Source organism: Lepisma saccharinum, chromosome 26 (assembly GCF_977018435.1).
Source record: "Lepisma saccharinum chromosome 26, izLepSacc3.1, whole genome shotgun sequence".
Taxonomy (NCBI): domain Eukaryota; kingdom Metazoa; phylum Arthropoda; class Insecta; order Zygentoma; family Lepismatidae; genus Lepisma; species Lepisma saccharinum.
The window spans coordinates 46,082,310-46,104,348 of NC_139254.1; the positions used below are offsets into that span (position 1 = coordinate 46,082,310).

Sequence of the window (22,039 nt, forward strand, 5' to 3'; positions counted from 1 at the left end):
AAGCCTACTTTAAACTCATAAGGTGAATCGGGACTGGACCTACAGTTTAAAGTTGGATCCACTGTGCCTCCACCGGCTATCAAGACCGTCCCACTTGAATATAAGACGACGAGGCTAGCACTAGGTTATCTGTGAGGCCCTGAATATTGTTTAAGACAATTCACGTAAAAACGTAAGTCAGGATAGCAATCTTTATGAGATGCAATGTGACGTACTTCCGCCTAATTTTACACGAATAAATTAAATGTTTCCCTGTATCTATGTGCGAAAGACTGCTTATGTGTGAAGATAACTGCTAACAAAGGATTGTGAAATGTTTTCTCTGTGTTTCGATGGTAGGGAATGTTGGGAAAGGCATAATTTTTAACACGAACTTACATATTTGTATATTATTCTCACGCATCAACCTTGAGACTGATAATATCTAATCATCATGGCCGCGGGGAGCGAGATTTTGAAATACCTTTAGGAAATGAAATATAAATGGCATCACACTCCATGTAGTGTTGCACTCTGTTCTCTGAGCTCTTATAAACATTTCAGGTAAGCTTGAAAATATTTTACTCTGGACTCTTCTGGAAGTAAACTAAGTGCAATAATAACTGTAAATATTTATATGTCATTATCATAAATTTTTTGTTGTTCTTTTTACTTCGCATTTCTAACACTTTTGAGTATGATTGATTTCGTTTAATTTACAAAGCTTTTCTGCCATTTTTGGTTATTCGTGAAGATGAGAATGTGCAATGGTTTGATTAAATCGATAAAGAGAAACCGGTTGGAAAAATGTTGTGTTTATATGGTATTTCATTTTTGTTAGACTCTTACATTGGAATTGCAAAAATCTGTTTATCAAAATATTTTATCATGCATTACCTAATCTATAGGGAGACAAATTTATGTTAAATAAAAACTGAGGAGAGCGGTAAATAAAATGTTAGATCAGCGGTGGAAAAAAAAATTGGCACACACTTTTTCATTATGAGAGAAAACAACATACAAAAGAGTTATAAATTGATAAACTACTTCATTTTTATATACTGTACACATACACAAGTACTTAGCTGTCCAACCAAAAAGAAAACATCAACACAAAATCACTTCATTTCTAAATTGCATATCTCAAGTGATTTATTCATTGTCTGTATTTAAAGGATATCCTTGCTGTCCAACAAATAAAATAATCACTACTGAACATACACAAACACATGTTGAAAATCACATGATGATAAACAAAATTCATTCATGACTGAACACAAATGACACCACTGTTTCCCTTGATGTGCGGGAACAAACTAATCTAATCGCTGCTACAGCTAGCAAGTTCAATGAAACTGGAAGTTGAGTAGACATTCGGGGGAAGAAAGGAATGCAGCTTGACAGGGAGCGAAGTTTTCGAACTGAGATTATGTGCATGGGAAATCCCAATTTGCAGCGTCTTCCTGATGTGATCGAAGATAAAACGTTCTTCAGCTTCAAGTGGTAGGAAACTTTAGGCAGACGTTTCGTTACAAATCGATAGTTTGCGCGCACAACCTCGATTGACGGTTTCTGCGTGTTTTCTACTCAATGTGATGATATTTCACGATTATTTCGCGAAAAGCGTTCATTTCGTGGAAAAGCACACATTTCGCATTACTTCGCGAATAAAACTCATGCATATTTCATCATTTGGGGTGTAGTTACGTGCAGAATGTTCAAAATTGCATGTTTTTTTTTGTTTCTTTACATTTCGCGATTTCGCACGTCGCGAAAATTCAATGTCCCTACTAATCTACCATACCCTCCCTCCCCCATGGTGGAAAGACAAGAAGGTGGATGCAACGCGGTCCTGGAAACTCTCCCTTCCGACGTATGACGTCATCTGCGTTGCAGGAGAGGGTCCCGTTCTTCTGTAGGCAGGAGAGCAGGGAAGCGTTCTTCGGTAAATAAAAACATTCCATTAGTTTTTTGAAAATATGGAGGGAATATTTAAGAAAGCATGTACCTTATAAAGTTAAAAATTAACCACAAAATATTTTCTAGAGTATAATTGTTTTAGTTAGTCGTTAACAGGGAACGGATTTATGTGTAGTAAAAATGTGCTAAATATGAAATTATATATTTAGTTACTTTCACGAGAATGCAAAAATGTACCTTTTTTAATAATCTAAGACACTACACGAGATACATGAAATACAGTACGCTTACATTGACCTTAATTGCAAAACACCACAAATTGTGTTTTCATTATCTGTTTCCAAAATAATAAACTAACTAACTAACTCCCTAGCCTTCTTAAACCCGAAGGTTCATGGCTGCAGCAACACAGGCCTTCCATCTTTCCCTATCTTGAGCCAGTTCTATATACTCTTTTCCATCCCTACTAATTTCCTTTAGGTCCATCTCAACGTTGTCCCTCCATCTTCGTCTTGGCCTTCCTACAGGTCTCTTACCATCAGGTTTCCCAACAAGAATCCTGTAAACTCCTCTTTCCTCTCCCATTCGTGCCACATGACCTGCCCACTTAAGTCTTCTTGATTTAATTATTCTAATAATATCTGGACATGAATACAAATTATGTAGTTCTAAATTATGTAACCTTCTCTACTCACCTGTCTCCTCGTCCCTTTTAGGTCCGAAGATTTTCCTAAGGATCTTATTTTCAAATACTCTCAATTTATGTTCCTCTTTCAATGTAAGGCACCAAGTTTCACATCCATATAATACTACAGGCAAAATTACTGTTTTGTATATTTTAACTTTTAGTTTCTTAGATATTAAACGAGAAGACAAACGTTTATGAACAGAGAAGTAACATGCATTTCCTGAATTAAGCCTACTTTTTATTTCCTCTTTAATATAATTTTCATTTGTTAATATTACTCCTAAATATTTGAATTTGGAAACTGGTTCAAACGAGTTGTTATCAATAATTAGATTTTGATTATTACCTAACACTTGGTTTCGGCCTGTAAGCATATATTTAGTTTTCTCTTTGTTAACTTCCAAACCTATCTCTTTAGCAGTTTTGAAAAATATTTTAGCATTATTCTTAATTGTATTCACATCATCCCCCAGTAGGTCTACATCATCTGCGTATGCTAACAACTGAGTCACACCATTTAATTTTAGACCTTCGTTAGTTTCTTTTACCTTCCTAACAGCATATTCTAAGGCAAAATTAAAGAGCAATGGAGATAATGCATCTCCTTGTTTTAACCCATCATGAATTGTAAATTTGTCAGACACATTAGTACCCACACGAATTTTACTTTCTGTTTCACTGGTGCATATTTTTATCATACTAAGAAGCTTCTTAGGTATTCCAAACTCTACTAATATATTATATAATTTATCTCTTTTGACTGAATCATATGCTTTTTTGAAATCAATGAATTGCTGATGGACATTTTGATTATATTCCCACTTTTTTTCAAGTGTCTGTCTGATGTGAAAATTTTGATCTGTAGTTGATCTGTTACGTTTAAATCCACATTGATAATCACCTATAATTTTATTAGCATATGGGGTTAGTCTTGTTAAAAGAATGTTAGATAATATTTTATATGTTGTTGAGAGTAGACAAATTCCACGGTAATTATTGCAAAATAAAATTACTAAATATTCGAACGTGAATTTTCTTCTGTTGTCTCTTAAGATGGATTTTTGTTGATTAAACCTGCGTTCAGTATCACAAGAAGAAATAAGAGTGTGTTTGAAATTTGTCGGTTATTCGCAAGAAAGTCACCCAAATCATTCAGTCACATGGGGACATGTAGTTATTGAGCGAATATGGAGTATATGTTGAGAAATGTTCTGAAATATTGAAATAATATGTAAGAATATATAAAATATGAGCCAAAACCTAATATATGTACAAATGTGGAAAATAATAACTGAATTTTTTGAGTCTTTTTGCTATGATGTGCAAAGATAATATAAAATATAACTGTTTTCAGCTTCATACATAAATATGTATTTACATGAAAATCCTTCATTAAATTCATCTTACTGTCAAAAGTATTCCTTACTAATTACATCTTAATATAAGTCGTCCTGTGCCTTCTATTAGCCATACTAAGACATTTCGGTGGTTTTGAGTGGTGCAAAGGCGACCTAGTTACCAAAGGATCCGGATTTGATTTCCTGTTTGCGGTGTAAGTAGTGACCCTTGCAAAGGACATCCAATTATCAAGCATTTTGCGGACTGGCGGGGCTCTGACGTATAGACTCACACGCAACTTATAGTGCGGGAGGCCTTAGAAAGAGCGTTTCGCGGGCTAACAGCAGACGTCGCTCGCACACTTTGCCGATACTCTCGAGTCGTCTGCTCCTCAGCTGAACAAACAGGCCGAGGTAGCAAGAGGCAGAGGTCACTCACCCTTCCAGAAGGGTGCAGCGAGCTAGCTGTGGCAACCGGGCTCGCTCATTCGGGGACCTGATTGGTTCTCGCAGACACACTCCCATATTGTCGTCTGCTGCAAGCCCGCGAAGCGATCTTCTTAAGGCCTCCTGCACTATAATCAACTGTGCGGTTGAGTGTTGTGTAACTTGTCCTGTGTGCGCAGTTCCCCTTCACACCTTCAGCATTTAATTAACTATGGTACGTTTAGTCTTCAGACTTCAGTGTAGTATTTGACTCGGCTGTACTTTTAGAAAGTGGGGTAGTTTAAAAACGAAGTTTTGTTCTTCGCTAAGGCCCTGTTTTAGTCTAAGGGTCTTTCCCCTTATTAAAGAACGGGTGCAAATAGTCAATGTGCTGACGCCAGGTCCAGGGTATGAGTATACCTTTGTGGGTGCAACTCATAATTCATCATCACCGTAGCCAATAGTGGCAGAAAAGCGATATGAAATTTTAAAGATGAAAAAACACATTTTAACCCTACGCTGACACAATTCTTACCAGCTCTCTTACATTTTAAAAGCATTTTTTCCCATTTCAGTGCTTCTCAACATCTCTGTCCTCACATCGTGGACTTCTTAGGCAGGAATACAAACATGCAGAGGAAGGGGGATAATTCATTCTTGCATTATCATTTTAACAAAGTTATTTAGGATAAGAGATTCAAGATTTAGTCCCTGTAGATATAAACACGGGCATGCTACTGTAAGCATGTTATGCGATTCGGAAGGCAAAGGTATTGGCAATTACATTAAAGGTCAGGAGTCAATCAGAGGCCCCGATTTCTTTTAGTCGTCACTTTCCTTTATTTTAGGTTAATTCCATCGTAGATTAAAATAATTAAGAAATAAATATTTGGAATACACTAGGCAAAGTCGAAGTGAAAAATTTTTTTTCATATAAAACAGTGCAAGTCAGTTTCGTAAGAAATTGTATGTTCGGCACCTCCGCGCTGGCGTAGTTGTAACGTTGCCGCCTTGTAATCAATGGGTTCCGGGTTCGATATCCCGTCGAGCCACATTGAGGGTGGTTCGGATACCACTTTAAACTGTAAGTCCAATTCCAATTAGCCAATCTGTGCATAAACTGAAACAGAAATTGTAGGAAACATAGCGTATCTGTTAATACTATAAAACATTTTTCATGTTGATCTCGAAAATTAGCATTTAGATCTGCTATTCTGTAATAAATTACATGAGCAATATTAATTTGAACAAAATAAGAAACTGTTATACGTAATATATTTATATTTATTTATGAGACTGAAAACAAGTAGAAGATACAGTCATTGCATTCAAAAATGTTGGGCAAATAAGGGGCAAATTTTGACTTTTGTCTTTAAAAAAATCCGAGAAATTATCGTAAGTAATTTTTTTTTCTGAGTACAGATTTCGAGACTTTGATGCGCAAGACACCTCGATTGAACTAACAAGGTCAGTCAAAGACTCTAAAACTATTTTCTAATACGTCGTTCGGATCATTGAGGCAACTCTTTTTCTGATTGAAGATGAGTTGAAGATTTGTATGATCTTAAATTTATCTGTAGCATTTTCAAAGTTCTCTACAACTTTGGCCATTTTTGAGGCTGCATTTTTATTTGGTCCCAAATGCACACATGCATACACGCACACGCACGCACACACACACACACACACACATACACACACATATATAGCTTGTTAGTGAGTGCGAGAGAAAGAGACAGAGAACAGAAAAATCATCCATGCCCGTTAGTGTCACCAACTACGTGCAACATTATACAGTCTTGTTATTGTACATGTAAACCTGAAACGAAAGCAAAAACTTTTTCGATGAGAGAAATTACGTGGTAAATGGAACGGTTTGATGTAATTCAGTAGCATGCGAAAAACCTCAAAAGATATTTTTATTCAAGAATTGAACCTCGTTCAGTCGTTGTGCAACCTGGAAAATTTTAATCCTGAAGTTTTCGTTTATTTCACTACCTATCCCCTACCTCATCCACTTATAAATTATCACTAGTTTTCTCTCATCTTCCAAATCGAAGGCAGTAATTCACTACTCTCAAATCTGGAAACTAAAGGCTACTACTCTTGACAGAAGAAGGTTCGTTGTCAAGGGGTTGATGGATTGTTGTTACGTACTTTTGCATTGGTGTCAGCCTTGAAACTGACAGGAAAATAATCCGCACTCGACATTTGTTCCTTTTGGTTTTCTGTAACGATTACTACAGCCAGAAATGAAGGGGGTGCGGTCCACTAGCGCACAAAAATGTGAAAGTTTGGGCTTGTGGTATATGAAAGTTGCCACGAGCGCACAACATCCAAAGCTGCGATGCCACAACTACTATTGTGTAATGGCTGGTCTTTGTAGAGGATCATTTAATTGCATAAAAAAGTCAAATATCAAGAAGTATTACAATGTTTATTATAACAAAGTTTCATGTTAGGTTAGGTTAGGTTCCATTCGTTAGACACTTTCGACTATGTCTCTGGGGTCTGCTGGTGTATCCGTCCTTTTGCGGCGATACGTTGCCCGTTTTCCGCGTTCTTTCAAGGGATCCCAGCCGGGGTCTCTTGAAAGGCAAACACAGTTGACACAACGTGGCAACATCGCCATGGATTTTGTGCGCCCGTGGTATACATTTTTAACCATAAGCGCACGCAGCCTTTTGTTTGTGCTCTTCCAGACTATAGACAAATGAAGGGCACATTTATGCATTTTCGCTTTCGCAATATATTTACAATCTCGAAATGAACGTAGAAAACATACACTTCTCTAATTCAGTGTAATACACAACAGAACAACCGGGAGCAGCGCTTGTCACCTTCTGAAATAGATCCTGTGTTGTCTTTTAGTCCCTCAAATGACGTCAGGGCTTTGACGTTCCGCTGAGAGCCATGAGCCTGCATCTACCTGTTAGTGTCTTTCCACCATGACCCTACCCTAACCAAACCTAACTCCAAATCCCATTGGCATCTTATTTTAAAATGCTGTACAGTTGTTGATTAATAGTGTATGAAACATACTCGTAAATAATAAGTTAATAGACACGTTTTTGAGAAAATTGCTACAAAAATTTCTATATACCGCCTTCAATTGTTTTTACCCTGACATATGCATGTAATATTTTGTATGAAAGAGCACTTCAAGACCTTTCCAACGCAGTCTGATACACTTCTGTAAGTGTTCTGATTGCCAAAATGTTGCAATTTAAAATTAACAAGATGCTGAAAAAAATAGCGAACTGTCATATTATGCACTCCTGTCATTTCAGGAAAAAAAAGATGTGGATCTTCAACTTTGTATATTTTCCTACCTCAGGTAGCACTTTCAGTATGCCAAATTCCAAATTAATCAAAACGTGTTAGGTTGAAAAGTATCTTTTCATTGGTTGATTTCACATGGAATTGCCAATTGTCTATATTCTCTAAATGTTTTTGAAATCTTGCCTGAAAATACACACCATTTTCATAGCTGGCTGTATGAAGTCTGCAGTAAACTTTACTCAACCTAATGAGGGCCCTCATTCATGAAATTATTAACTTTGCCCTTGTCCCTACCCCTTGGAAATCGAACAAATGATGATGTGAGACCATTTCTCCGGAAACATCCTTTGCTGAAAGAGCCTCTTTATGATTTTCCTGCCCGTTACGCCATCTTGGAGTTTGTATTTATGACCTCGTAAGCAATCTGTACCTGGTGCCTTTCTGCTTTGAGAGAGTGAATTGGTAGTGATATTCACTGTCGGTTAGTTCTTCATCTAGAATTTGTACGAGAGTACGCAATTAGGAACGTCATTTTCGGACTACATTTATATCTACATCATTTTCTCCCATTATTGTATTAAAATGACCTCCCTCTTAGATTCCCTTCGCTGTTGCATGGTCTCCTTTATCTCTTCCTTACTCCAATTTTTCCCTTTCTTTGTAATAGTGTAGCATATAATTTGCGGTCTGTCCCATACGTCAATCCTTTTATTTCGTTGCTGACATTGTACAAAAATCTATGTCCCGGTCATTATTTTTCCTGAATTTGAACTTTTCATTACATCATCCCCTCTTTGGTGATTTCTTTATGTCTCGCCCATCCTGTATCATATGTTTGGCCGCCCTCATCATGCAGTAATAATTAGGGAACGGATTTTTAGGTGCCAAGAGAGAGGGATTTAGGACTTTATAAATTGAATTTTAATATTTTTGAGGTGCTTAAAATAATGAACAGGCATAAATATTAATTAGTAATAATTTTATGAAATTACTGGTTTTTAGATTCAATTCGTATACAAAAGTTACTAATTTTAGTGCAATATTCTTTGATTATAGAAATGTAAAATTTGTCCAATGTAAGAACTTCATCATATTTTGAAGCACTGCACCAGCAATTTTCTCCGTGGTGAAGTTCTTCCAGTCGTCCGTGAGCAGGCACTTGTACAGTCACGGACACTTCTGGGTTGTAACAATCCCATTAACTTTCAATGTGATCGTTACAACCCAGAAGTGTTATAGAGAACTTTCTCTCCATGTCAGAGGATGTTATTGGTGCAAACTTCATAAATCCAAATGCTCCTGAATCCCAAGGGGGTTTGGGACTCCACTGGTAAGGTCGTTGCATTGTAACGAAGGGGTCGTAGGTTCGATATTCGTTGGAGACACATAGTTGTTCGGATCCCACTTTAAACTGTAGGTCAAGTACCGATTAGTCTATCTGAGTATAAAGTGTGCTAGAAAACTCAACCTCAAAACTCAAACCGCAGGCAGGTTTGCAGTAGTATTCTCTCTATGATGAACAGCATGTATACTACGGCAGTTGTAGTTTCCGGCGCAAACTCTCCTCTTTCAACTAAACTGTTGTGTCAATGGAGGAAAGAGGAGAAGTGATTGGTCACTTGAAGGTTTGCCTTTCGTACTAGTCACAACCGGGACTCGGAACAGCCAAACAACCAATTCCATATTCTTGGAATCTTCCTGCCCTCTCATTCTCTGTTAGAGGCCGGGATGAATGCCGGCCCTGTTTTACGCGTAACAACTCAATGATTCTCTAGCTAGAATTCCGTCCGAAAACAGCCCGCATTTTTTGTTTGGCATTCTACACCTACGGCCCCTTTCATTGCCTGGGACGTGCATCGTGTAACAAACGAGAACGCCTCATTCAGTCAGTTCGCTCCACATTTTTCAATTTCGTGATGCAAGCTGGAAGATGGCGGATATTTGGACAGACGTTGACATCCCTTGCTGTTGAATTATCTCTTTTGCCACTCGGATTCGTTCAAGGTGTCAAAGTTTAATTGTCTCAAACCTTTGTGGTGGAAATTAAGTGTCGTTCTTAATAGAATGGCTTAAAAAGCCTTTTCCAAGCCAAAATAGGACTTTTAGTCATGATAGGAATTTATAGGCCATTTAAGCATTTATACGAATTTATAGTTAATCTAGGAATTTTTAGTGCCTATAGAGTTTCAGTAGAGGGCTTCTGTGTACATGAAACGCAAATATCTCAAAATGGCACCCGTCTAGGATGTTGCAAGGATAAAGTATGGACCTAGATTATTTTCCATTAATAATATAATATATATTTTACAGCTTCTTCCCCTGAGTTAATAATTCCAACATTTGATTTAACATTGGTTCTGATATGTTTTCTTTTAAAATTTCGGAGAATTTTATGTACAATTCATCAGGCAAGTAGCGAGGGATAGGTTGGAGAGGCTGAAGCCTAGGGTGCCATTCAAAGCTCTTTTTTAAAAAAATATTAAGTCACACTTGAAATTTTCTTTTCCCCAAAGTATAGTATCAATACTGAGTTTTAAAAAATGTTGTTTAGACGCTAACACATGACAGAAATATCCTTGGATTCGGTAAATTGTTTTCAAATCTTGAAATACAGTTTAACCCATATTACTTGCAATGAGATTTTCTTTTATTGCTCATTTCAAAACTTGTAGGATGTAAATATCACAAACCATCGCATAAGAAGAACATATAGAAGGACGTACATAAAATGTTAGTGCGGGGGATAAGATCACATTACGATCCTGTTATGGGCGCTAAAATATCCAGCTAGACTGGCCTTCATCCTTCTATTGACGCCTCCGCACTGCTTAGGAGCTGAAGTCGCCTGTCATAGTCGCTTCGCCACCACCGTAGTCCAGAGTTACTACTAAATTGCTTTCAGTTCTCACATCCACAAGAACATCTGCTATGCTTTGCTTTAGGACTTTGGGAATTAGAAAATGGTTTATTACCATAGCACCGTTCTGTAGGTCCAGTCAGGATTAGCCTTTCTGTGCATAAAGTGGACTCAGAAGAACAAATCAAGCAAACAAACGATAGAACACTTGCAGTGTTGTATGTAAAAATTCCCTCCCTGTCCTCTCAGACCAAGAAGTCCAATAACGTCCTCTCATCCGCTTTCACCTACGAGTCTTTTGCCTTCCCTGGTATGAAAAATCCAGCCATCCTTCGATGTACCTCCTCGACAATGTCCACACACACACCTAGAATCATCATTCTAATTCTTGCATTGGGGTCCTATACAATTAGAATACTTGAGTCCGAATACTTTTCCTCTGCCTCGTGAAAAATTATTATTAAGCACTGAAAAAATATTGTCTCAGTGTTTAGATCCTGTTAGTAGATTATAAACAGCTTCGACATACAATTTTAACCTTACCCCTCCCCATTTCCCTAATACAAGGACAGTCTGCATACTTTATAGACGTTCCTCAGACAAAAAGAATCCAATCATGCTTGGAGTTCAGCAGCGTTTCTCTCCCTTCCCACTCCTCTTTGAAAAGTACCATCAGCCCTCCAACGTTAAGCCTCCCATTTGCTTTGGAGGGCTACTCAGGTTTACTGTAAGAAGAAAATATCGAACGACTGCACTTAGGCTACAACTATTTATCCATCCATATATATTATTAAGCACACAGTGCTTTTTACTTTATGAAAGAAAGGTTCCTGTACTCTTCAAATTGGTTTATTATTGTGTTTTTCTAAAGAACTCAAGGCCTTTGGAGGGAGGCTCAATGAAGGAGACGTTTAGCCATCCCTGTAATAAGCAAATATTGCCAACTCCTGTGTCTCCTTCTTTCCTTGCATGTTCTATCTAGATTTTGACCATTTCTTAGTTGCAGTATCTATTTGTTTGTGATTACTTCCTTTCTTCTTTATCATTTCTTTTTCCAAGTTTTCGCTCCCATTGTTATCTGTTTCTTCTTTAATTTTTCTCACTATCAATATTCTGCTACTTGCTTTTTTCCTCTGCCTCTCTATCTGATTTTCTCTTAAACTTCTCTTTTCTTCCTCTCGCGTTCTTATATTTTCAATATTTCTTCCTCTATCGCTTCATTCATTTGGACTCTCTCTATGTGTGTGTGTGTATGTGTGTCTCTCTTTCTCTCTCAATACACTATTCCTTGCCAAGGTCCGTTGACTTGTTTGCCGCCTGCTTTGGAAGGTCTGTTCATAACGACCCTTTTGATCAAGCCGAGGTGGTTGTAAAACTGTGACGTCATAGGGATGGCAGATCGCTGGGGAAAGTTGTTTCTCTGTTCTTTCCTTGCACTTGTATTCGTGTATTTCCAGTAATTTTTTTATGCGATTCATATTGTAGTGTCTGGGTGACAATAAATAATGTCTCACTGTGCTGCAAGAGCAAGTATATATTAAGAAAACGAAAAATACCCATATTGCTTACCTTATATTTCCGTCCGATGAGAAGTTCCGAGCAAATGCTACTAAAAGACAAATTTCAGGTTCCTATTTTTCTTTTTATACCAGTGTGTTACGAATGTAATTTAAAATCCGAATTAGTAAGAATTACAGCAAAGAAGAGCATGAAGAACGATATGTTAGTGACGATAACAGTGTTCTTGCAAGACTTGTGTAGTGGGGATTGCCAAATGCGGACTTTTTTTTTACGGAGTATATGATATGTCTACCATGCGGGAGACTCGGGTTCGATCCCCGGTGGGGGACAACCGGGATTTCTTGCACATGTTCAAGCATCTCCGTCGGCCAGCAAGCATAGTATAAAGTGGGTGGGTACCTGGAGGAAACTCCGGGGGATTAAAGCGACCAGGGGCATGGTGCTGATCACATCAGCCCCACCTTCGGCCGTGGTCAAGATAGTGTGGAGTCCTAACTTCACACCCCCTATACGCATTCATGGTGTTGTGTAAAGCACATGGGAGCACTTTAATTTTACTTACGGAGCATATGATCTTGAAATGATGAAGACGATACCTCCAGGTACGGAGCATATGGTCTTGAAATGATGAAGACGATACTTAAAGTACAGCACACTGAGAGCTTCATTAATAAATTTGACCTGAAAAATGGAAAGTGGTTATAAACCTCTATCCCCGAAATTCAGATAGTAAAATTTTGGAATGGAGATTTTCAATTTTTCGGAATCCGGATATTTTTTGGCCATCCTTAGTGTGAAGGCAAGATTGCTAGGAAAAATGTTCTGAGTAAGTGTTTGTCAGATCGAGAACAAACATCTTGATTAGTGTTATCATTCGTCTGTTCAATAAAAAAAATGGTAAATACAAAACAACGGAAAGTACTTCGTGTTTTGTCAAGGAAAAAAATATTTTCTTTCGAATTCTATATTTGAACCGCAGGATCCAAAAATTAAAAGGACAAATACCATGAATTGGATCCCGTGCTGCTCTTTTTCCAATTCTTTCCAGCAGTAACCGTGGGTAAATTTGTGATTTTGATTACTTATATTTTTTCTGTGCACCATCACATTCATGTATTCTGTGTAAGTTGTATTGCGATGCTCTTAAATATGTGTTTTGTTTTAAAAAAATCATACAACAGCGTTGAATGATATACAGTGTTTGAAATAGCAGACACTCTGAGAAGTCTCATCCTCGTAACGTTACACAGACCCTACCGGGGCTGTAAACACGGGCCTGGTAAAAAGGCGAGTTATGACCAGACTTTCAAGAGCGGGGGAAACTAGCGGTCTACGCACCTTGATTCCTTGCTATATTCATTCTCTGGCTTCTATATTTCTTTCTCATTTCTCTATTTTTCTCTCTTTCGCTTCCCTATATCTTTCTACTTTTTTCGCTTCCCCCTCTCTGTGTGTGTCTGAGGTTGTGTGTGCGTTTATCCTGTTTCATTATTTCCTTTTGTCTTTCATTTATGTTACCCTTGCCAATCCTACTCTTTATCTCTCTCTCTCTTTCTGTGTTTTTGCGTCGCTTCTCTAATTCTCATTCTTTCTCTCACTCTCTACCGCTTCTTTCATCTCTCATTTTCTATCTATTAAGCAGTTCTTCTTATCATGTCATGTAAACATGATGTCAACATGTCTAACTTAAGGAAGCAGCTGTTCGATTTTGATAACCTTTTGGAATTTTTTATTTTGCGGTTGTTCATGTAAGAACTATTTAGAATTATGTGGTATGTTCATAAATTATCGTGTAGTCATGTAGTTACACACTCATTTACTTTGTTAAAATTAAACATTATTATTATTTTTATCCCCGATAAGGTGACGGTATGGCGTACTATTCGTACTGCCAGAAAAATAGCACTCCATATATATCAATAAAAATATATAAATATATATATACACATGTGTGTGTTGGTGTGTGTGTGTGTGTCTTCCTCAGTGATAGAGTAGTTGTCTTGTAATCAAGAGGTCCCGGGTTCGATACTCGGTGGAGGCACGCAATTGTTGGGATCCCACTTAAAGCTGTAGGTCCAGTCCCGATTAGCCTTTTTGTGCATAAAGTAAACTAAAACACCAAATCAAAATTAATCAAATCAAATGTGTGTGCGTGCGCGCACGTGCGTGCGTGCGTGTGTGTGTGTGTGTGTGTATATATATATATATATATATGTATATATATATATATATATATATATATATATATATATATATATATATATATATATATATATATATATATATACATATACAGGGTGATTCTAAAGGTATAGTACAAACGAAAACCACAGATACCTCCCATGAAATAGAGACGAAAGTTCCTCTTCCACTTTGCCGAGAGATGCCTCCGTGAGGAGCTAGACAACGCCGAAAACGTGTGAAAATGAACTTCACACCTCTGTACAGCCAGTACCAGTGAAGATAGAAAGGCGGAACAAACGAAGTCAAAAGGAACACCAAAGTCGCCCATCCGAAAAACACTAGGCGGCAGCTGCGCAACGCATGCGCATGGGGTTCCACAAAGGAAATAGGAGTGTCCCGCAAGACAAGTGAAGGGAAAGGGTAGCGATCGACAACGATAGGGACAAAAGAAGCAATGAAGCATGAAATAACAATTGCACAGCGGGAAACAAACACATGCAGCGCGTGGGGAGTCCCCAAACACAGTGGGGAGACACCGCAGCGAGAACAAAGCACGGTTCAACAAAAGAGAAAGAGGACCGGACGGGGAATGGTACCTGTCAAGGAGACAACAAATGCGGGACGAGGGATTCCCCGTAGCAGCACCGAGGGGATGTCACACAGAAGTCGTGCGCCAGCAGGACAAACACAGCAACTACGGGCACATGAGGTTTATTGCCACGCAAAGGTGCACTTACAGATAGGAATAGTACGTAGTACGTAGTCGTACCCCGGACTGACGTTGTTACAAAAGTTGCTCAAATTGACGACCACCACATTCAATGCAGGCATTGCAGCGTCGCAGGAAATTCTGGCGAACCCTATCAAAAATCCCTGGCATGGTACACACCTCGGCCGATGCTGCAAGTATCCGAGCTACCAATGTTTCCTTGTCAGGCACCGGGGTCTCGTAGACGAGTGTTTTCACATGGCCCCACAAGGAGAAATCCATTGGTGTGAGGTCAGGCGAACGGGCGGGCCAGGGGACGGGGCCCTCTCTGCCGATCCAGCGCTGTGGGTAGGTATGGTGCAAAAGGGTTCGCACTGTGCCATCAAAATGTGCAGGCGCTCCATCCAATTGAAACCACATACGATGTCGCACGTTGAGGGGTACATGTTCTAGCAGCTCTGGAAGGAGTGATGCAAGAAAGGTGCGATAGAGGCGGCCATTTAAACGTGGTGGCAGCAGGTATGGACCGATAACCTGTTCATCGATGATACCTGCCCAGATATTCACTGCAAACTGGGTCTGATGGTGCACCTCGACTGCTGCATGTGGATTTTCATAATCCCACACATGGCTGTTTCGGCAATTGAAGATGCCCTCACGGGTGAATGTTGCCTCGTCCGTGAAAAGCACATGGCGCAAAAAACGGGGATCGTCGGTACAAAACTGCAACAGTCGTTGACAGAATTCCACACGTCGTGGGTAATCCCCAGCCTGCAACGCGTGGACTCGCTGTGGATGATAGGGATACAGCAGATCATCATGAAGGACACGCCACACTGTCGACTGTGATACTCCCACTGTACGACGTGCAATGCTACGGGTGCTAGTGGACGGTGTGTCGTCCACGCGAGTAAGTACGTCCTCCTCGACCGCCGCGGTGCGCACATGTCTTGGGTGACCGACATGATGGCATGCACGTAACACACCCGATTCACCAAGGGTACGGTGCACGTTCGAAAACAACCTGCTGTCGGGTTGTCGCCTCTCCGGATACCGTCCGCGATGAAGGCGTGCAGCTGCTCGGCCATTGCCATCTGCAAGGCCGTAGACAAAATGCATGTCCCTCAGTTGTACAAATGTGTAGCGTTCCATGGTACGGTGAGGATAGTGCCAATTATGGAATACTGTACTGCAGTGGACAGGTGGCACACACACACACACTGGTCACAACGGCTTCGAAACAACGTACTCAATTGTCGTACGTCAAGCACACCACCACCGCACCGGCTCTTTCACTGACACGCTCCCTGACGCTGCACTTCCAATCAGCCCACACGTCCGCACGGCGCTGTGGTACAATCAGCTGACGTTCCTGAGCCACCCGTGCCTGTGCTCTTCACTACCTGACCACTGCCGTCAGGTGGGGCCATGTACTCTGGGGCCTTGTCATCGTGGAACACATGTAGCGTCCTTCATTCTTGCCCCATTCACCCACAACACGTACTTCGTCCGTCTTGCTCGAGCCGACGGGGAGCACTACGTACGATCGTGTGGTGTTTGTGTACACCAATGTGGGGTAACCCAGCAGTTGGACAGACGTGCATACCCCCACGTAGCTTCATTACACGATTGTCCCACGCAGTTTATCTGTCCAGCCTTGATCGGCCCGGTCTCACACCCACGCGGCAGTGTGCGGCTGCGGTGGTGTCAGGCCACGCTTGGTTTCCGAGCGGAAGGCTGCGGCCGAGGAGGGACTCGAGTTGTTCCGCTGGGGTTGCGCTCGGAAGCAAGCAGCCGCGTCAGGTCTGGGAACGGTGGACCTGGTGATCGGGATGGAAACATTCCGACCTCGTCCATTAGTGTCGTTCACCGTACGGAGTGGTGGGGTCCGTACGACACTCCAGCAGCCTTTCGCCCGCTCCCACCCAGCGATGTGCCTCCGGCTTCATTTCTAAGAGGCTGATTGGGCCCCATTACGACGTTTGTTACAACGTCAATACGGGGTACGTGGTTCTATCTGTACGTGCATCTTTCATTAGCAATAACCTCCTGTGCCCGTAGTTGCTGTGTTTGTCCTGCTGGCGCACGACCTCTGTGTGACATCCCCTTGGTGCTGCTACGGGGAATCCCTCGTCCCGCATTTGTTGTCTCCTTGACAGGTACCATTCCCCGTCCGGTCCTCTTTCTCTTTTGTTGCACCGTGCTTTGTTCTTGCTGCGGTGTCTCCCCACTGTGTTTTGGGGACTCCCCTTGCGCTGCACCGCCAGCGCCGCCATTTCTGCCCCGAACCATGTACGCGTCTGTTGCCTGTCGAGTGTCACGGACCACTTTGCTTGCATTCTCGGTGTCTTTTTACATCCTCCGTCGTCCTCCCGTGGTTCTGCAACCCCGCACTACTTTTCTCGACTGCACTGCTTCAGTCATGGTGTTTGTTTCCCGCTGTGCAATTGTTACTTCATGCTTCATAGCTTCATTTGTACCTACCGTTGTCGATCGCTACCCTTTCCCTTCACTTGTCTTGCGGGACACTCCTATTTCCTTTGTGGAACCCCATGCGCATGCGTTGCGCAGCTGCCGCCTAGTGTTTTCGGATGGGCGACTTTGGTGTTCCTTTTGACTTCGTTTGTTCCGCCTTTCTATCTTCACTGGTACTGGCTGTACAGAGGTGTGAAGTTCATTTTCACACGTTTTCGGCGTTGTCTAGCTCCTCACGGAGGCATCTCTCGGCAAACTGGAAGGGGAACTTTCGTCTCTATTTCATGGGAGGTATCTGTGGTTTTCGTTTGTACTATACCTTTAGAATCACCCTGTATATGTATGTATGTATGTAGACGACCCTTTTCTCGTATTCGATCTTTGTCTAAGTACAGTATAAGAAATATTTATGATACTCCCAACTCCTGTGTGTATATAGCTAGTAAGTTCATTTCTTAAAACGAATCTATAACTTTGACTATAATGCAAGCAAATTTATCCCTACATATTTTAGGAAACTATTCCAAAGTTATCTGATGCAAAATTTAGAATACACAATACTGGAAGCAAACGAAAGAGCCGTTATTATTTACCCTCAATGGAACACAACAGCCAGTATTTTACGAAATAATGTTAGTCATGTGCGAAAAGTTTGGTACACGATATCTACAAATTCTTGTGTTAGAAACCAGTAAATTAATTTCGCATGATATGATATGCTATTACAAAATTAAAGGCTACATTAATTAGCTTATGGGAACCATTAAAGTTATTTTATTGTAGAGAAGAAGCCACAGGAAATTGTATTTTATGGGAATTTATTTATATGAAACAAATTTCTTTGGCAAACCATATGTATTAGTGCGCTGCATAGCTGCATGAGGTCAAAGGTTCGAAAACTGGCTCAGAATAGTTTGTTGTTTTTCTAAACTCATTATGATATCCGCCGGCCTCCTTGTGTAACATGAGGCAGTGTCCACGTCACAAACATATATTATCTCAATATTTTTTGTGTATATATATATATATATATATATATATATATATATATATATATATATATATATATATATACTTTTATATGTTAATAGTTGATTACCTAGTAATGTGGAACACGCCTCGTATATAAACTATACATCCTGGCGTAAGTTATAAGTTCCAAGAGTTTGTTCATTCTGCCAGCAAGCCGAGTTGGAAGTTGTTTTTATGTAGCAACAATGCAGGAAAGCTACCGTTATGGTGTAAGCACCAGGCAGCTACGATCTTACGAAAACGATGTCACGGGAAAAAAGACGAGAGATTAGGCTGCTGTCTTTCCCGTTCGATATCTGTCGTGTCGCTTGGCGGACAGTAATTAGACTTGTATCATAATAATCCATGATTCTTTGGCTGCAGGACATTATTTTAAGAATTTAGCTACGTGGACGCAAAATAAAGTTATGCCCGCGCAAAGAAACTGTATGTATTTTTTTACTTAACATTTTTCATGTTGCATTTTTTTTATCTTTCTTTGTTAGCATATCGCTAGGCCGTTGCATGGAGAAGAGGGGAGCTGAATGAAGCCATACTCTTTGGTCAAATTAAGTACAGTGTATAATGTTTAAATTCCATTGTATATTTAATAATCACAAAAGGGTAAAAGTAATAATTTGTACGTGTAACTAATTATGTTCCTCATTGATACTTTATTAATTTGTATTTTATGGTGATGTAATAAATATATAAAGATAGATGTATTAAAATCCATCGCGGCACTCAGGAATCAGATATAAGCAGCGAAGCTCGGTGACTCGCGGCCTTTTGTACTCGAAACCCTGATAAACGCAGAACTCGTATAACATTATTTTCTTTAATGACCTGAACTTCTGCTTTTGTATCCACTTCGATATTAGAAATTAGTTCATTCTGTGATCACCTTAGGACAGTTACTTAGCTCTTCTGGTCAGAAGGTGTATATTCTCTCTGTTCTATGCTCCTGGTCAGGAGATACAGTTGAGAGAATTGTGATTGTCCTGAGATATGCCGGTAATTTTGGGATCGGCCGGTAGACTGTTGGTAGACAACGTTTCTAACCCAGGTCAAGGTACACCGTTTCTTATTCCGTGGTCAGGGAAGAATCTTCAGTTCTCTGGTCAGAAGCTGGAGAAAGAAAAGGAAGTTGGATACTTAACTGGATATCGACGGAACCTAGTGGGAAGAAGGATTGCCCATTGCTTGTAGGATCTAGGTCAAGATCTATAAGTAGATTGAGAACCCAGAATTACAACGGACCTTTCATTGAGAACTGAAGCAGCCGGATTACCCAAACCCTGGGACGAGGACTTCCAAACTCCGAAGGGTTACTGAGTGTGAAGCCGAGGGTCAATAGACCAACCAAATAACGCTCCAGGGGAGAATCCTTGCACCTGGCGTAATGATTAGCACCAAGAGCGTCCGCAGACGGGAGCCAGGGGGACGTTTGCCCCTCTAAGATATCTACAAAGACTTCATATAATTTAAATTTTGAAATTGTTGCTTGAAAACATGGACGATGCGTGCCGTGAAAGACAGCAAATTAAGTGCCTTTGCAAATTGTCCAAATGTTGTTGATGCTTTACGATAATTCTTTTAACTAGGTAAAAGCATCACCCAACTTTTCTCCCACTTTAAACACTGCTTCCCCTCCCACTGAGAAAATAACGCACAGGCGGCCTTGGTAAGCACAGCGCGATACGGCGCCACAGGTCTCGAGTTCGAATTCCGGCCAGGGCATGGATGTTCATCAATTTCCTAATATCATCACTCATCCTCATAGTCGCGATTAGCCAAAAGTGGCAGAAAAGTGACGCTAAATGACAAAAAATTGAGAAAGCTTATGTCATTGAAAAGTGTTAAGACCTGTAGCAGAATAGTTAAACTTTTCATTACTCAAAATTGAAAATATGAAAGAATATTCTGAATACCAATTTCAATGGACAAATGGATAGGAAATAGCTCAAGTACGTTTCGAAGGCATATTTGTTTTTCCTGGGCACTTCACCTTGCCATTAGTCATTTGCATGCTATGAAGCGAAGTAATAAGTAAGGTTGCTACATTTTCTGTGTGAAATCTATACTTCGTAACCCCATTGAAATAGAACACTTTAAATGTGACGAAATGGGCCTTGGAGTAGTGAGAAAGGTCAACAAGACTTTAAAAACTGTTTCTACGTCATGAAATTTACGTAAAATACATATCGAGTAAATTACCTTTATATTTCTGGCTGTGAGGTAAGAATTTACTCCAATTAGACACCTCTGATTCACTTTACAAATCTAGATTGCTTTACATGTTCAAGGTTTATCTTTCTCTTGTACACAATTTCGTAAGCTGAGAATAGTTCACAGCTACGTAAACGTTACCCTTGAATTTCTTACTTAAGAATGCAATGCACGCAACAAAGAAGGAAAACCTGTGTGAATTATAATCGCTTGATAATTACTGTGATGAAACGAAATTTCGTGAAGTCATGTAGGCTGTTCATCTCTTGTTAGTTTTCTTTCCAGGCTCAATTTACATAATAAATTAGGCAACCCAATTCACTGTGGTGTTTTCTGTTCGTTGCTTGACTATGGGAATAATATTGCTATATCCAAGTAATATGGAACAGTTCAGATTCCAATGCAGAGCGGAAACTGTTTGTTTATTTACGTTTCGTTTATTTACGTCTAAAGAATAGTTTTTTTATGAGTTGTATGAGTTGTTGTTTTAAGTCCACTTTATGCACAGCAAGGATAAACGGGACTGGACCTACAGTTTAAAGTGGGATCCGAACCACTATGTGCCTCCACTGGGTATCGAACCCGGAACCCCTTGATTACAAGGCAACGACGCTACCACTGCGCCATCGGAGAGGCACAATAGTTTTTATACATTGGTCTATTGTTAGTATAATTAGAATACTTTGAATACGTCATACTTAGTATGGCGTATTAGAATAGTGTAATGGCTACCGTTTGACATTAGATAATCAAGGGGTCTCGAGTTAGATTCCTTAAGTAGACACATTGCTGAGTGGTTCTTATCGCAATTTATACAGGGTGATTTTTTTAAAACTCATGGTTTTCTTTGTCGTGTAAAATTTGTAAATGAAGTATTATTTCCATGCGGTTTGTGGCAAATGAATAAGGAAGGATGGGAGATTTATTGGAGTATGTTTACTGGTTTATATGCATCCAGGTAATATCGCCCACGCCTCAACAAAAACAGCAAATATTCACCAGTGTACCTTTCGCGTCTATTTGGTCTGGGGGTTTGGATGCAGTGCGGAGGTTTAAGTTTCCTCCTGTTGATAGCACCGTTGTCATTGTCAACAATAACCAGGAAACTGAGCTCTTATATTGTTGTGCTGGAAAGTTGTGTGCTTTTGCGTAATTTTTGTGCTGAAAAGTTGCGTTATTGTGATCAGGACACACAGTAAGAATGGTGTACTCCTTGCAGGAACGTGTGTTTATCGTGAAAAGTTTTTGGAAAAACTGATTCTGTTGTTGCTACGCAAAGGGCATTTAGAAACAAATTTGCCTCACGTTCTGCCCCAGACATGAACACAATATTGTTGCTAGTGAAGAAATTGGAAGAAACAGGATCGCTTCGGAGTGAGACAGGGAAGCATCGGACCCCGCGGGCAGGTGTGGAAGATGTC

The 22,039-nt window shown here is 40.1% G+C and overlaps 1 protein-coding gene across 1 annotated transcript in view; it reads left to right on the forward strand.

Annotated features, from left to right (window-relative positions):
* Window positions 1–474: 474 nt before the first annotated feature.
* Window positions 475–22,039, forward strand: part of LOC145979561 (alpha-tocopherol transfer protein-like) — a 112,063-nt gene continuing 90,498 nt past the window's right edge. Inside the window, exon 1 of the mRNA XM_083112534.1 lies at window positions 475–543. The gene's annotated coding sequence lies outside the window, so the exon portion shown is untranslated. The remainder of the gene's footprint in view (window positions 544–22,039) is intronic.